Source organism: Lynx rufus, unplaced genomic scaffold (genome assembly GCF_022079265.1).
Source record: "Lynx rufus isolate CCGP_SWC_20201006 ecotype Redwood Valley unplaced genomic scaffold, mLynRuf1.p SCAF_28, whole genome shotgun sequence".
Lineage (NCBI taxonomy): Eukaryota > Metazoa > Chordata > Mammalia > Carnivora > Felidae > Lynx > Lynx rufus.
This window is the reverse complement of record NW_025814843.1, coordinates 5,101,901-5,117,293: the sequence shown is the minus strand read 5'-3', so window position 1 is coordinate 5,117,293 and position 15,393 is coordinate 5,101,901. Positions and strand designations below refer to the sequence as shown.

The 15,393-nt window shown below is 44.3% G+C and overlaps 1 long non-coding RNA gene across 1 annotated transcript in view; it reads right to left on the bottom strand.

Annotated features, from left to right (window-relative positions):
• LOC124519604 (uncharacterized) overlaps nt 1–1,508 on the bottom strand; it is a 32,870-nt gene extending 31,362 nt beyond the window's left edge. Inside the window, exon 1 of the long non-coding RNA XR_006964143.1 lies at nt 1,343–1,508. This is a non-coding gene — a long non-coding RNA (uncharacterized LOC124519604). The remainder of the gene's footprint in view (nt 1–1,342) is intronic.
• Nucleotides 1,509–15,393: the final 13,885 nt, after the last annotated feature.

Below are 15,393 nucleotides of genomic sequence, written 5' to 3'. Positions count from 1 at the left end.
ATGTTGAGGTTCAAACGAGGACACGTCAGTGTCCAGACCATGAAAGACAGGGAAAGATGGAGACACTGGCACATATTGGTGGAGACTGCGGACTTGTGATAACTGAAGGCGCTGTGGCATCCTGGATTGAATCCCAGGGTAGAGAAAGGACATGAGTGGAAAGACTGAGGAAATCCAAATATTATCTGTAGTTTACTTCATAGCATTGTACCGCGTTACTTTTGTATTTAACAGTACATTTTTATCTTTCCTGGACATTAAAATTTACTACCTATGGCCATGTTTAAAAGCAAAACATGTTCATGAAATTATTTTCAGTGTGATAGAAATACAGTGTGTTTTTCTCCAGTTTAAGTGGTGATGGTCACACAACACTTTTTCCCTATTGAACTTGATATCTAAAGGAATAACTAAATCCGATAATTAAAAGAAATCCAGGGAATTCACATGACTTTACTTCAAGGTAAGTATGATGTCCAGTGTTGTTTATATGCTCATTGCCTCTTGAGAGAGTTCAATGGGCGTGAGGAGAAAGTTGAAGTGTATCACTGGTAATACCATTACTCCTTATCCACTTCCTACATGCCAATCTACTTACCAACAGTCCTCTGGGAAAGAACTAGAGTTTGGGGAAGCAAGAGGCAGGACAAGAAGGTTACCAGGAAGTCAGAGCTATGGGGTCTGGGTTCAAAGCCTTAGGTATCCTCCAACCCATACTTTGTAGACTGAGTTTCCACATGAGATTTCCTTTAGGAAAAAAGTTCTACTTGAGTTTGGTCAGGGTGGGGTGGGGGTAGGAGAGAACCTTTTTTAACTTTGGTTATGAAAAATCTTGGGGCACCTGGGTGGCTCAATTGGTTAAGCATCTGACTTTGGCTCAGGTCATGATCTTGAAGTTCGTCAGTTCCAGCCCCATTATCAGGCTCCGTGCTGACAGTGTGGAGCCTCTGGGGATCCTCTGTCTCTCTCCGCACCGCCTCTTTCTCTGCCTCTCCCCCATTTGCATGCACGCTCTCTCTCTCAAAATAAATAAGCTTTTAAAAAAATGAAAAATCTCAAACATATGCAAAAATAGAAGAGAGTGAGTCCCCATGTATCCATCACCAAGCATCAATAATTATTGATACATGGCTATTCTTATCTCATTTATACCACAATCATTCCCCCACCACCTGCTCCCGCAAGATTATTTCACGGTAAATCTCAGACATCACATCATTGTATCTCTAAATATTCCTGTATGCATCTCTAAAAGGTACTATTCTTGTGAAACACATAACCACATTATGCTAAATGAAATAAACTAATCACAGAAAGACAAATTCTCTAGGATTCCACTTACATGACATGCTTAGGGTCATCAAAGTTATTGAGACAGAAAGGAGAATGGGAGTTGCCGGGGGCTGCAAAGAATGGGGAAATGAGGATTAGTGTTTCATGGGTACAGAGTCTCAGTTTTGCAAGATCCAAAGAGCTGTGGAGATCAATGGTAGTGATGTTGCACAACATTAGAAATTTATCTATTACCACCGAACTGTACATTGAAAAATGGTTGAGTTGGTAAATTCTGTGTATTTTACCACAATAAAAAATAGAACAAAAAAAAACCTTAAAAAAACAAACATAACCACAATAGCCTGAGTACTGAAAAAATGAACACGAATGCCTCATCAAATAGCCAGGAAGTGTTTAAATTTCCCCAATTACGCATAAGTTTTGTTTTGTTTTGTTTTGTTTTTTTTAGTTCATTTAAACAAGAGTCACACTTTGCATTTGGTTTTTGTCTCTTAATTGTCATATAACCCAATGGGCTGCAAAATTTCTCACGTTCTGGCTTTCCTAATTACATCCTCGTGGTGTCATTTAATATATTCTTTGGGCTATAATCTTTTCTTCTGCTGATTGCCCCCGCCCCCCCCTTAAACATACTCCTTACTAGTGTCAGTTTTGGGCCTTGTTATGCTGAACCCTCCCCAGAAGTGATTTGATTCGATTTGATTCATTGCTATGGCTTCATTCTAGTCCGCTTGAGGTCGGCACGCCCACCCGCCCGACGAAACTCTTCATCTCCGAGCTCGACGAGACTGCCCAAAACGGAGTTCACCATCTTCTCTTCCTTCCACTATCAAACCTCCAGTGCTCCCTGTGTTCCCTTCTCCTCAGTGAATGGAACCCCAATCTGCACAGACGTCCAAGCCACAAGCGTGGGCCCCATCTTGAACCCCTCCCTCCTCTGCACTTCCTATACCCTCTGTTCTAAGCCCTGTCAGTTATACCTGAACCACTGAATAAATTCATCTACTTCTGTCTGTTCCCCAAACCAACACTCCAGTTGATGTCACCTGTATCTCTTATCTGGATCTTCTCTGGAATCTCTTGTCTTGATTGCTTTAACAGTCCCCTGACTGGTTTTCCCATTAAAATTGTCATTAGATTGCACCTTATTTTTTTCATTCTGCATCTAGAATTGTCTTCCTAAAACCAAATCGGATTCCATTGCTCTGCTATTTAGAACTCTTCAGTGGCTGTTCATTGCTCTAAGGATAAACTCCAAATTGTGAGATGTGGGAAGCCCTTCGAGATTTGGACTCTCCCTTCCTTTCAAGACTCACTCCTCCCCTACCTCTTCTATACCCTTCCCACTACACCCCTGTCATCAAGAGTTCCTTCTGAATCTCTAGTTAAGCCTCTAGGCTCTCATCCCTCTTCTCACTTGCCCTCACACCCTGTTCCCCTCACCTATTTAATCCCTATTTGTGCTTGGATTTCTAAATTTTTTTTAAATGTTTTTAGTTATTTTTGAGAGACAGAAAGCAGAGCATGAATGAGGGAGGAACAGAAAGAGAGGGAGACACAGAATCCGAAGCAGGCTCTAGGCTCTGAGCTGTCAGCACGGAGCCCGACATGGGGCTTGAACCCATGAACTGTGAGATCGTGACCTGAGCTGAAGTGAGATGCTCAATCGACTGAGCCAACCAGGCACCCCTATTTGTGCTTGGGTTTCTGCTGTGATGTTCCTCCTGTGTCCCTTGGCTGTGATCCCCCAAGATCGGGTTAGTGGCTCTTTCTCTATGCTCTCATTGCCCCCAGAATCAGCCCTAACGGCACTGCTTGTAATCTCATCAGAAATCTCTTTAAGAACATGTCTTGATGCTTTTATGTGCTCAGGGTCTGACAAATGCCTAGGCACTTAATTGACTAATAAAGGAGTGAAGGAATAAATGAATGGATGACTCAATCAATGAGTGAAAACTTCTCATATAAATGATCTAAGCATACCAAAGGCAAGCTAGATTATTCTGATTTTCAAAAATTCCCATCTTTTAGCCTTGTAATATCAACTACTCAGATTCATCCAATACCAATCCATTATTCCCTTTATCCTGCACTGTAAGACTTTTCTTAATGTAGCAGAGGAAAATTATCTTCAAAGCATTTCCCAGATAAATGATGAAGTTAGAACATGGGGCATAGAATTTTATGATAAAGTAATTAGTTAACATGCTCCGAGTATCTGATAACTCTTCTGTGAGTACAGGAAATTATGGATCCTGAGGACATTCTGGAAACAATTTCAGTTAAAAAAAAAATCAGATGCAACATTAAATTCTTTTCTTTCAAAATACCCAAAGTGTGCAATATTCTCTTAGTAGGCTATTTCCACTATGTGACATTTCCATGGCTATTTATAATGCATTTCTGTCTATAAAAGAAAACACGCCGTGGTTCTTTTTAAAACGAACAGTCAGTACACATAAAAGAATTTTTGGGTTTTAAAAAAAATGCCCATATTTCTAATACTGTACTCCCTTTCAAGAGACAGGCTTGGGTTCTCTTCTGACTTGTCAATAATGCAGCTTTGGAATTCTTTGGGTTCTTTGGTGACTGTCCTAGAGTGAAGGGCGTCCCACTGCCCCTCCTGTGGCCTCGCTGGGGCCCCAGGAGAACACAGAAGACAGACCACTGTGGCCTGCAAGTTCAGGAAATGATGTTAACCTTATGGCGGCCACTGTCGTCCTGGGAAACGAGGAGGCGATCTCTCAAACCCAGCTCAAGGGGTAAATATTGGTACTTTATATAGGTTACTCGTTCCTCCTTGCTCACCACCCTCCTGTTAACCTCACAATGCATGTTCCCTAAGAGTATGATGAGGGCTAGGAGAGGCAAGCCCGCAAATTACCCTGTGGCCCCAGTTCCACACAGTACATCCAGATAGTATTTGTTTTCGGCAAAATTTTATTTACAATTAACAGTTCCACACGTGAAAATCGTAACATTTTTACACAGACAGTTTCCTTTGGTTAAATGTGCCCACCTCTGCAGAACTTTGATGCTAGAAAACATGCAAGCAGTAGGAAATGCAAATACTAAATGCATTAATCAACCAAATAAGGCCCTGCCCCTGCTAGGCAATTTGTACCGATATAGGCCTATATACGCGTTAAAAATTCTTCACCTTCTAGGGGCGCCTGGGTGGCTCAGTCGGTTAAGCGTCTGACTCTTGATGTCGGCTCAGGTCATGATCTCACGGTGTGCATTCAAGCCCTCCCCGTCAGGCTCTGCACTGACAGTGAGAAGTCTGCTTGGGATTCTCTCTCCCTCTCTCTCTGCCCCTCCCCTACTCATGCTATCTGAGTCTCTCTCTCTCTCAAAATAAATAAATAAACCTAAAAATTAAAAAAAAAATTCTTTACCTTCTTAGATCCAACAGCAGCTTTTTACAAAACGAAAAACATTACCTTTCTCATTTTAAAGGAAAAACAATTTTTTTTTAATTTCAATGTTTATTTATTTTTGAGAGAGAGAGAGAGAGAGGCAGAGCACAAGCAGGGAAGGCGCACACATAATCCCATATGCAGAGTATCAAGCAAATACTGACAGTATGTCCTTAAGGAAGCTCATCTACGAGGTCAGAGGCCCTCACTGTGCGCTGGCCAATCCGCACTTGAAAGCCACCATTTCGGCAAGATTGTTCCAGACTCTTAGCTGGAGCAAACGCAAGAACTGCCATCAACACCCAGGCATTTGCGGGAAAAGGCCGGCAGGACAGAGGACATAAAGAGTCTGTGGGAGAAGGCCAGCAGGACAGAGGACATCAAGGAGGTTTGCTCTCATTAATTAGCCACAACCAAAAAAACAGCAGAGCCTAAGCATCCTAAAAGATGAGATGAACTGAAATCTTAGTTCATTTATTCTCATTGTACTCAAGGTAATAAATTTATCTCTGGGTGCAGCTTAATCCACATCTGACTGTGATATGTAACTTCGAAATTGCCATTATTTTCTTCGTCCAAAATTGCTTTTTGATTTCTTCTTTGTCTCAGGCTTTGTGAGGAAATTTTAAATTGCCAAGAAGTTTCATTTTTGTGTGTGTGTTTATGTTTGTGCTGAAACTTTTAAATTTTCTTGTATTTTGTGCCTGTGTAATTTCTAGGATTTGGAATTTGTTGAAAAGTTTGTGGCTGCTAAATGATCAGTACTTGTAAATATCTCATGATACGGGATGTAGTCTCTTTCAAGATTTGTTCTTTTTGCTTACACTGCTCCTTGATCACAGCAATTATGATCACTTAAATGTCACCTTTTTTTTAATGCTTTTATACTGGATGGGTATCACACATTGCCATTTTTTATGCAGTATTCTCTTATTCTTGAATTCTTTGCTGCAATTTAGTAAGCAGGACATTTTTTTTTCGAGTCCCATGTCGGGTCATTTTTTTTTTCAGGACAGGCATAACATGAGGTGCATTTTCTGAATCCCCAAATGTATCTAAGAATATGTCTGTTGCATTTGCATATAAAACCGTACTGGCTTGATATAAACTACTGAGGTTACTTTTTTCCCCCTGCAGAATTACATATTAAAAAAATTTTTTTTAACCTTTATTTATTTTTTGAGAGACAGAAAGAGACAGAGAACGAGTGGGGGAGAGGCAGAGAGAGAGGGAGACACAGAATCTGAAGCAGGCTCCAGGCTCCGAGCTGTCAGCACAGAGCCCGACACGGGGCTCGAACTCACAAACTGTGAGATCATGACCTGAGCCAGAGTCGGACGCTTAACTGACTGAGCCACCCAGGCGCCCCAGATGAATCAAATTTTTAAAAGCAGTTTTAGGTTTTCAGAAAAAAAAAATTGAGAGAAAAGTAATCTTGAGTTGGGGTGGTCATTTCTTGCAACCTGTGAACCCGTATCAATACATTAATACTAAGTCAAGTCTACACATTAGGGTTCACTCTTTCTGTACTACATTCTATAGGCTTCTGATAAGTATATAATGGCATGCATTCACCAATACGGTGACCTAAAGAATAATAGTTTCATTTCTCTAAAAATCTTCTGTGCAATCCATTTCTTCATCCCTCCCTCGTACCCGCCCCCTTATTCCTTGGCAACTTCCGATCTTTTTACTGTCTCCATAGTTTTATCTTTCCCGGGATATCACATAATTGGAATCATAAAGTACCCTGCCTCTTCACATTGGCTGCTGTCCCTTAGCAATATGCATTTAAGGTTCCTCGATGCCTTTTAATGGTTTCGTGGCTCCTCATTTATTTATTGTTTTATTGCTTAATAGTTCTTCTTTGTCCGGATGGATCACAGTTTGTTTATCCATTCACCTGCTGAAGGACATCTTTGGTTGATTCCAAGATTTGGCGATTACGAACAAAGCTTCTAACAGCATCTGTGCGCAGGTTTTTATGTGAACGTAAGTTTTCAGCTGAAGGAGCCCGACTGCTGGATCATCGGGGAAGAATATAGTTAGCTTCTTTGGTAAGGAAGTGCCAAACTGTCTTCCAGAGTGGCTGTGTTATTTTGCATTCCCACCCAGCAATGAATCAGAGCTCCTGTCCCTCCACGTCCTCACCAGCATTTAATGCCATCAAAATTCTGAATTTTGGTTCTAATAGGTGTGTAGTAGTAACTTGCTTTTCTTTTTAAAGTTTATTTCTTTACTTTTGAGAGAGAGAGAGAGAGAGAGAGAGAATGAGTTGGGGAGGGGTAGAAAGAGAGAGAGAGAATCCCAAACAGGCTCTGCACTGCCCGCGCAAAGACCGACCTGGGGCTCGAACCCACGAGCTGCAAGATCGTGACCTGAGCTCGAGTCGGACACTTAACTGACTGAGCCACCCAGGGACCCCTCATTGTTTTAATTTACATTTCCCCCCACCCAGGGACCCCTCATTTTCCCGGTGACATATGATGTGGAGCATCTTCTCTTATGTTTCTTTGCCATTTGTAGATCTTCTTTGGTGAGGGGTCTGTTCACATTTTTGAGAGAGAGAGACAGACAGAGACAGAGTGCAAGTGGAAAGGGGCAGAGAGAGAGGGAGACACAGAATTCAAAGCAGGTTCCAGGCTCCGAGCTATCACCGCAGAGCCCGACATGGGACTCGAACTCACGGATCATGAGATCATGATCTGAGTCAAAGTCGGACGCTTAACCGATTGAGCCACTGAGGCGCCCCTCTCATTTTTCAGTTTTCAGAGTTCTTGAATCTTTTTTTTTTTTTTTTTTTGGAGTTCCTCTTGAGTCTTGAACACCAGTCCTTTAGCTGATACGTATTTGGCATAGATTTCCTCCCAGTCTGTGGCCTGTCTTCTCGTGCTTTTCATTGTGACCTTTTGGAAAGCAGGAGTTCTCAAATGGCATTATATCTAAAGAAGTCATCACCAAACCCAAGGTGGTCTAGATTTTTCTCCTATGTGTCTTCTGGAAGTTTTATGGTTGTGCATTTTACATGTAGAGCTCTGATCCATTTGGAGTTAATTTTTGCAAAAGGTGTGAGGCCTGTGTCTAGACTCATTATGTTTGCATATGGCTGTCTGGTTGTGTCAGTACCTTTTCTTGTGTCTTTTTTTAAGATAATCTTCAGTTTTTTTCTGTCTGTAAGTTTTAGAACTTGCACTTTCCCCCCAAGTCACTGGTTTAATTTTCTGTAGCCTCCAGTCTTCTGTTCCCTGTTTCTATAGACTTTCATTGATCATTTCTAATTCCCTCTTTACTTTATATCTTCCTTATCTTGGATTCTTTTTTGATAAGTGAGCAATGGCCTCTCCAGTTTTCTTTGAGAATGTGAACTACAGATTTTTTTCAAACTTAAATTGCACATGGGGCGCCTGGGTGGTTCAGTCGGTTAAGCTTCCGACTTCGGCTCAGGGCACGATCTCACAGTCTGTGAGTTCGAGCCCAGCGTCGGGCTCTGTGCTGACAGCTTAGAGACTGCAGCCTGCTTCGGATTCTGTGTCTCCCCCCTCTCTGCCCCTCCCATTCTCATGCTCTGTCTCTCTCTGCTCTTGATAATAAATAAACGTTAAAAAAAAACCCTTAAATTGTACATAAATTGGATGAGCATGCATCCTGCTGAAGGTCTGTTTACACCTGTCATACTCTCACAGTTACTAATAGCTACATACAGAACAGTGCTCGTGGGAATGCAAGCTGGTGCAGCCACTCCGGAAAACAGTATGGAGGTTCCTCAAAAAACTAAAAATAGAACTACCCTATGATCCAGACAATTGCACTACTAGGTATTTACCCAAAGGATACAAGTATGCTGTTTCGAAGGGACACATGCACCCCAATGTTTATAGCAGTGTTATCGACAATAGCCAAAGTATGGAAAGAGCCCAAATGTCCACTGATGGGTGAATGGATAAAGAAGATGTGGGATGTATATACAATGGAGTATTACTCGGCAATCAAAAGGAATGAAATCTTGCCATTTGCAACTACGTGGATGGAACCGGAGGGGATTATGCTAAGTGAAACGAGTCAGTCAGAGAAAGACAAAAATCATATGACTTCACTGACATGAGGACTGTAAGAGACAAAACAGATGAACATAAGGGAAGGGAAACAAAAAGAATATAAAAACAGGGAGGGGGACAAAACAGAAGAGACTCTTAAATATGGAGAACAAACTGAGGGTTACTGGAGGGGCTGTGGGAGGGGGGATGGGCTCAGTGGGGGAGGGGCGCTAAGGAATCTACTCCTGAAATCATTGTTGCGCTAGATGCTAACTAATTTGGATGTAAATTTCAAAAAACAAAGAAAAAAGAAAAAAAAGAAAAAAGTAAGGAGAAGAAAAAATAGAACGGTGTTCAAAGGCGTTCCAGTTTGGACAAGAGATTCTATGGTGACTCTCCATACAAATCTTAGTTATGTGTCCCTGAGGTTCAGCTGAGCCTCGTTTTCACCATGTGCCTCTTCAGAGTTTTTATGGCTAAAAGAAATTAATTGCTGCCCTTTATTATTTTACCCGGTGCAGAGACAAGTCGTTCGACATGTGACAGGATTTAACCCTCTCCCAAACCCCACAGGTCAGAACGATCCTCCCCATTTTACCAGTGAGGAAACTGATGCCCAGAGATGGGGGCTGGGGAAAGAGAGGGGCTCTGTGCTTTTCTGAACTTTCCTGACTAGGAAAAAGCCTACAGATAGGAGGTGGGAGAGGGCAGTCACTTTATTTGTCGGGGGTTTTTTTTTGCGGGTGGGGGGAGAAAGCAGGGAAGCCCTCTGAATCTGGCAAGGGTGGCCCTTTCCTGAGGCTCCCCGGAGACATCTTCCCGCGTGTGGAACATCTGGGGTGGGAATGGGCACGGAACACGAGCGGGAGCAGAGTCTGACATCTTTTAAGAGCGTGAGGATGACTCCTTCTGCAGGAGTGCCAAGCCAGAAAGGTCATTCTAGACCTCCAGAAATCCAGCCTGCCTGCCAAATGCATCCTTGTGCCGCACTCCTGACATTGAGACATACCTGCACGGCCTCTGTCGGGCTTACGATGAGGTGCAGGAAAAGTACAAAGGCTGAAAACTTGACCGGTCCAGAGAGACTGACAACAACGGGCCAGACGCATTAAACGCTCCACAGACCAAGAGGCTGTGCACGACGACCACCCCTGATACGGGGACCTCGCCAGAGATGTGGCCCAGCCCAGACATGCTTTACGCCCGATAATGATCCAAAAGGACTCCTCGAGAAAGCAATCACCCTGAATACACTGTGCCCTCCAAACGTGTAACAGGCCTGGCACATGGGCCACTCCCCTGCTCAGAGCAGCGCTGACACGGCCACCTGCCCAGACCTGCTACCCATCCCGTTCACACCAATGACCTAAGGCGCACGACCACTTGCTGGCACCGTGAGAGGCCCCGCCCACCAGAACTCGGGTGGGTAAGATGGGGAAGGAGACCAAGCTGAGGTTACCTGAAGTTCCCAGCAGAGCAACACCTTCCATCTCGCAGCCATATAAAACCCTGCTACTCAAAGTGCGGTCCCTGAAGCAGGCGCCCTGGCGTCACCTACACGTGTGTCACAAATGCAGAAACTCAGACCTCATAATCCTGCATAATAAATTCATAAAAATCTGCATAATTCCCCAGGTGGCTCATACGCACTTGAAGCATGAGAAACGCTGCTAAAAACGCTTGAATATCTTTCTAGAAGTCTGAGCCGGGCATCATTTTTACGGGATCGCCGTAGCTGAAGAAGGAGTGAGCGGGGGGTGGCGTCTGGGTGGCTCAGTCGGCTGAGCATCCATCCGGCTTCGGCTCGGGTCGTGATCTTGCGGCTCGTGGGTTCGAGCCCCGCATCGGGGTCTGTGCTGACAGCTCAGAGACTGGAGTCTGCTTCCGATTCTGTGTGTCTGTCCCTCCTCCGTTCACACTCTCTCTCTTTCCTCTGAAAGTAAATAAATAAAACATTTTTTAAAAATTAAAAATTCATTAAAAAAATGACAGAAAGGATCAGGGAGCAGCCATCGTTCATGTGAAGATACGCCTGCTCACTCAGGAATGTCGTCATGGGCGGGCAAACGTAACAAGCAGGTGGTGATGGCTGACAAGTCACATGTGTTTAGGAAGCTTTGTTTTTCTTAATCTTTTAGAAAACAACCCCAGGATCTGCACACACTTCTCTGAGCCTACTCCAGAGCCAGAAGAGAATTCTGAAAAATTATACACGCTTCCAAGTCTGTTATGGGAATAAGCTTCTGGGAGATTCTGCCTATTTCCCTCAAAATCTGAACATCGTCACAGTCAGGTACTTATTCCTGCCACTCTGACAAGAGCAGGAGTATTAACTCTGCCTACAGTAAAATATTCATATGAAAAATAAAATGCGTTGCAATTTTATGCATTACAACTACTATGAGCTGTTAATGGCTTAGGTGTCCAGACACATCTCATTCCTCAGGAGGGCTCGTTTCCAACGAGGACACTTCTCGTGTGGCTAATTCGGTCCCCTCGTTTTGAACTATTGGCCATAGGCGTGCTGATTCTTCTGTTTACTTCTCCTGACATGGAATCTGTGTTTGTCTCACACTGAAAGTTGAGACGGATTCTGTCAGAATTGTTTTTGTTCCCTTCCAAATGTTTCAGTTCCAGAAAAAGGGAGAAGGAAAGTGTATCGTTTTTCTTGGCCAGATTAAAATTCCAATTGCCTGGAAGGATGAAGAGATCAGCAGAAATTGCCTCGCCGGCAACCTTCACCCCAACCCCATCTCACACACTCACACTCACACTCACACACACACACACACACACACACACACACACACACTAAAGCAGCAGTCAGGTGACTCTGGGCTGTTTGCTGCACAGAAGTGATGTATTAGAAAAAAAGGAAAGATAGGCACCTGGGTGGACCAGTCCGTTAAACCTCTGACTCGGTTTTGGCTCAGGTCATGATCTCACGGTTCGTGAGTCTGAGTCCCATGTCGGGCTCTGCGCTGACAGTCTGGACTCTGCTTGGGATTCTCTCTCTTTGCCCCTCCCCCACTCCTTCCTCTATCTCCACTCTCACAAAATAAATAAATAAACATTTAAGAAAAGAGAAAAAGGAAAGAAAAAGGAATCTCTTTCCAGCTCTTGAGCTTTGAATAGCTGTGTTCCCGAAGCATCGCTTTTGGGAAACTTTCTTCCCTGTGATCAGAGAAGCAACGGGATTGTGGGTGAGGGATGCCCATCTCCACCAGAGGAAGGAGGACTTTTTCTTTGTACAAAGGTACTTCTGCTCACCAAGCAGGGAGCCTGCGTGGCTGTGCACACCCACAGGGCACACTGTTTCCTGTGCGGACCATCCAGACGGGTGTCTTTTTCTGATTTGCGCGAAGGCAACATAAATGCTCACGGAGACCCGGGGGTGGGGGTGAGGGGTGGTCCTGAGCAGGAGGCTCTGTTTTCCGCACTTAAATTAGGCCAAGGAAGGTCAGGAAGTAAGGAGAGGACCTGGGTCTGCTTCCCCATGGAAATTCCTGGGGAGAGAGGAAGACTCTAGAGAAGAAATGGTTACAGGACATATGTGGGCAGAGGGAACTTACCTCTGGCTGTCTCCTGTATGGGAACAGGGAGCAGGGGCAGCAGCTTCTCTGCTGCCCCCAGGGGGATAGAGGGCCAGCTCCATCATGAACTTCACAGACACGGAAACGGAGGAAGGAGAGGGCATGCACAGAGGAGGCTAGCTGGGGAGGGGGGAATCGGAACCAGAACCCCAACGATCAACACCTGTTTTCCCCTGACCTGTGGCCCCCTCTCCTCACAAATGCACACCTTCTTATAATAGAAGCTTACCAGAATTTGGGGTGGGGGGAGCGGGGGACAATGCAAAGGGCGGTGGACCCACAGTGGACCAAGTTTAAATTTCCTCCATGATGGCAGAATAGGAGCTTGGGGTAGAAGATAAGTGGTTACAGGGGGTGCCTGGGTGGCTCAGTCGGTTAAGCATCTGACTTCAGCTCAGGTCACAAACTCATGGTTTATGGTTTCAAGCCCTGCGTCAGGGTCTGTGCTGACAGCTCAGAGCCTGGAGCCTGCTTCAGGGTCTGCGTTTCCCTCTCTCTGACCCTCCCCTGCTCACGCTTTCTCTCTCTCTCTCTCTCTCTCTCAAAAGCAAATAAACATAAAAAAAACTTTTTTTTAAAGGAGATAAGTGGTTACAGGAAAAAGGAAATAAAATAAATAAAAGAGGGTACATTTTTGCTTCCCTGTATTTTGTAGGCTGAGTCATACCGGCTATCCTTCCTTCTGCCCAGTCAGGCACCACTGTTTATTTTGAGACAGAGATTTCTAATACTACCTAACATCATGCTTTTAATCAGCACGAAGTGCATATTTTTTAACTTGGCAAACGATGTAGTTCCTTAGAAAAACATTTTTTTTAATGGCACGATTCTCAAAAACAACATTTAAAGAATTCTTAAGCAAATTCAAATTTCTCTGATATTAAATGGAAATATCCTGACCTCTTACATTCTAGACGGAGTTTGCTAATAGTACAAATATTTCAGAATTTATTGGTAAAATAATAGTCTGTATTAAGTTCCAATTATTCTGTTAATGTTTAAACCATCTTGGGGCTCCTGGGTGGCTCAGTCAGTTAAGTGTCTGACTTTGGCTCAGGTCATGATCTCACGGTCCATGAGTTCGAGCCCTGCGTCGGGCTCTGTGCTGACAGCTCGGAGCCTGGCACCTGCTTCGGATTCTGTGTCTCCCTCTCTCTCTCTGCCCCTCCCCCACTCGTGCTCTGTCTCTGTCTCAAAAATAAATAAGTCTTAAAAAATTTTTTTACACATCTTAAGTTACCTAAGCTCAGCATGTTTGTCTTCTCATTTTCAAGAAACAAATTCGTTTTGCGCCTCAATGAAAAGGTACACTTGTATAAAAAAAGACGTTTCAAACAAAATGGGACATTTCGACCCATTTTAAAAAAGCAGCAGCCTGGTAAATAAATACAGGCATGTAAATAAAGGTCTCTGGCTTTCTTCTCTTCCAATAGTTGGAAGAGACGAATGAAAAAGAATTAATACAGTAATTTTCCTATTTGGCTCCCCTTCTAAACTTTCTTCAGCTCCCCAGCATTTATACCAAATTTGCCTTAGTTCTTATTTGAAGGGGACAGTCATAAAAAAGTCTTGAGAAGTGTTATAAAGTTTCCTAATTAAGATACACATTTTTTTCTAATATGGATTAAAACAAATGTTTTCTGTATTTACAAGCGTTCGGTATAACAGCAACAACATCCCTCTGGTTTACAAGTCAAAAGTGAGGAAAAATACACGTCGCCTTTTGCTTTTACGGAAGCACACACGTCACGTGCACCCCGATTCAGACACACAGGCTGAAATCTAAAGCACACAACACAAATGGTCACAGGGGGTAAAGTGATCTCTTCCGGAAGGCTATCCCCCGGTAAGCGTATCGCCCCCTTTACAAAAACGCCACATAAGCTAATTCCCATCCTCTCTCTCCCTCTTAGACATTTAATTTCAAGTGCACACTTGTATGGAGCCCATGTTACGCTTGCTGTTCTGTTCAACTAGCTGTTGCTCGAAGGTATGTACGGACGTGGTTTAGACTTCAGGACTTCATGCCCCCAAGGTTAAGGCCACGCACCTTTCCCATCTCCGGCGGGAGGGAGAGACAGAGACACGGAATCCGAAGCAGGTAAGACGGACACTGACTTCCCCACATTCGTCTAACGAAATCCTCAGAAGTGACTGATTTAAACAACTCCACTTCCCATCCTCTCCTGAAGTTGGGGGAGAAGAGGAAGGATGTTTATGGTGGTTGTTGAGCGAGGCTTCAGGGAAAGCTCCCCTTTTTTTTTTTTGGCTTCCTCTTCTTCCCCATCTTTTTTGCAGGGAACAGGAAACGATGACCACGGTACGGTGTCTACACCTTGGGATCTTGAGGCTTCAAGCTCTTGTATTAAGGGTGGCTGAGCCAGACGGCAAGGGGGCTGAATCCCTCACGACGGGATGGGACCACCATTGCAGAGCATGAGGTAAGGTTCCATCGGAGAAGCAGCATCACTAATTGTGTGTGTGTGTGTGTCCCGTGACAGAGACTGAACCTTGAGTAACTTCGGGAGCAGGTTAAGCCCAATCTGTAAGGCTGTGGTCCTTGTACCTGATGCTAGAGGCTGCACGCGGCTGAGAAGGAAAGATGGACATGAGATGAAAGAGAAGACCAACCGGAACACTCCGGCACCATCTGGAGTCCTTGGGACAGACTGGGCCCGTGTTAGGCCTTACTGACCTGAGAGGTGGAAACAGCCTTTAGACACTGGGGACTTTTACGGTGGAGCTAAATGCATACACCTGACCCGGGCATCCAAGAAGCTAAGAGGATCCGAGAAAAGGTGGAACGAGTGTGGGTCCTCACATCAATGAGGTGGGCCAGCAGATATACGAGAACACCCGCGTTCTCGGGTGACCCGAGAACACAGGATGGCTGCCGTGGCCCTTCTCCTCCCCACATTTCCCCAAGAACCTCTGTGCAACCCCCTCTAACCAGGGACACACGGGAAAGGGAATCCCAGAATACAGCGTCACACAGCTTGGAGGCCGTCACATCCTGCGGTTCGTTAAGTTTCCTTTTTTTTTTAATTAAAA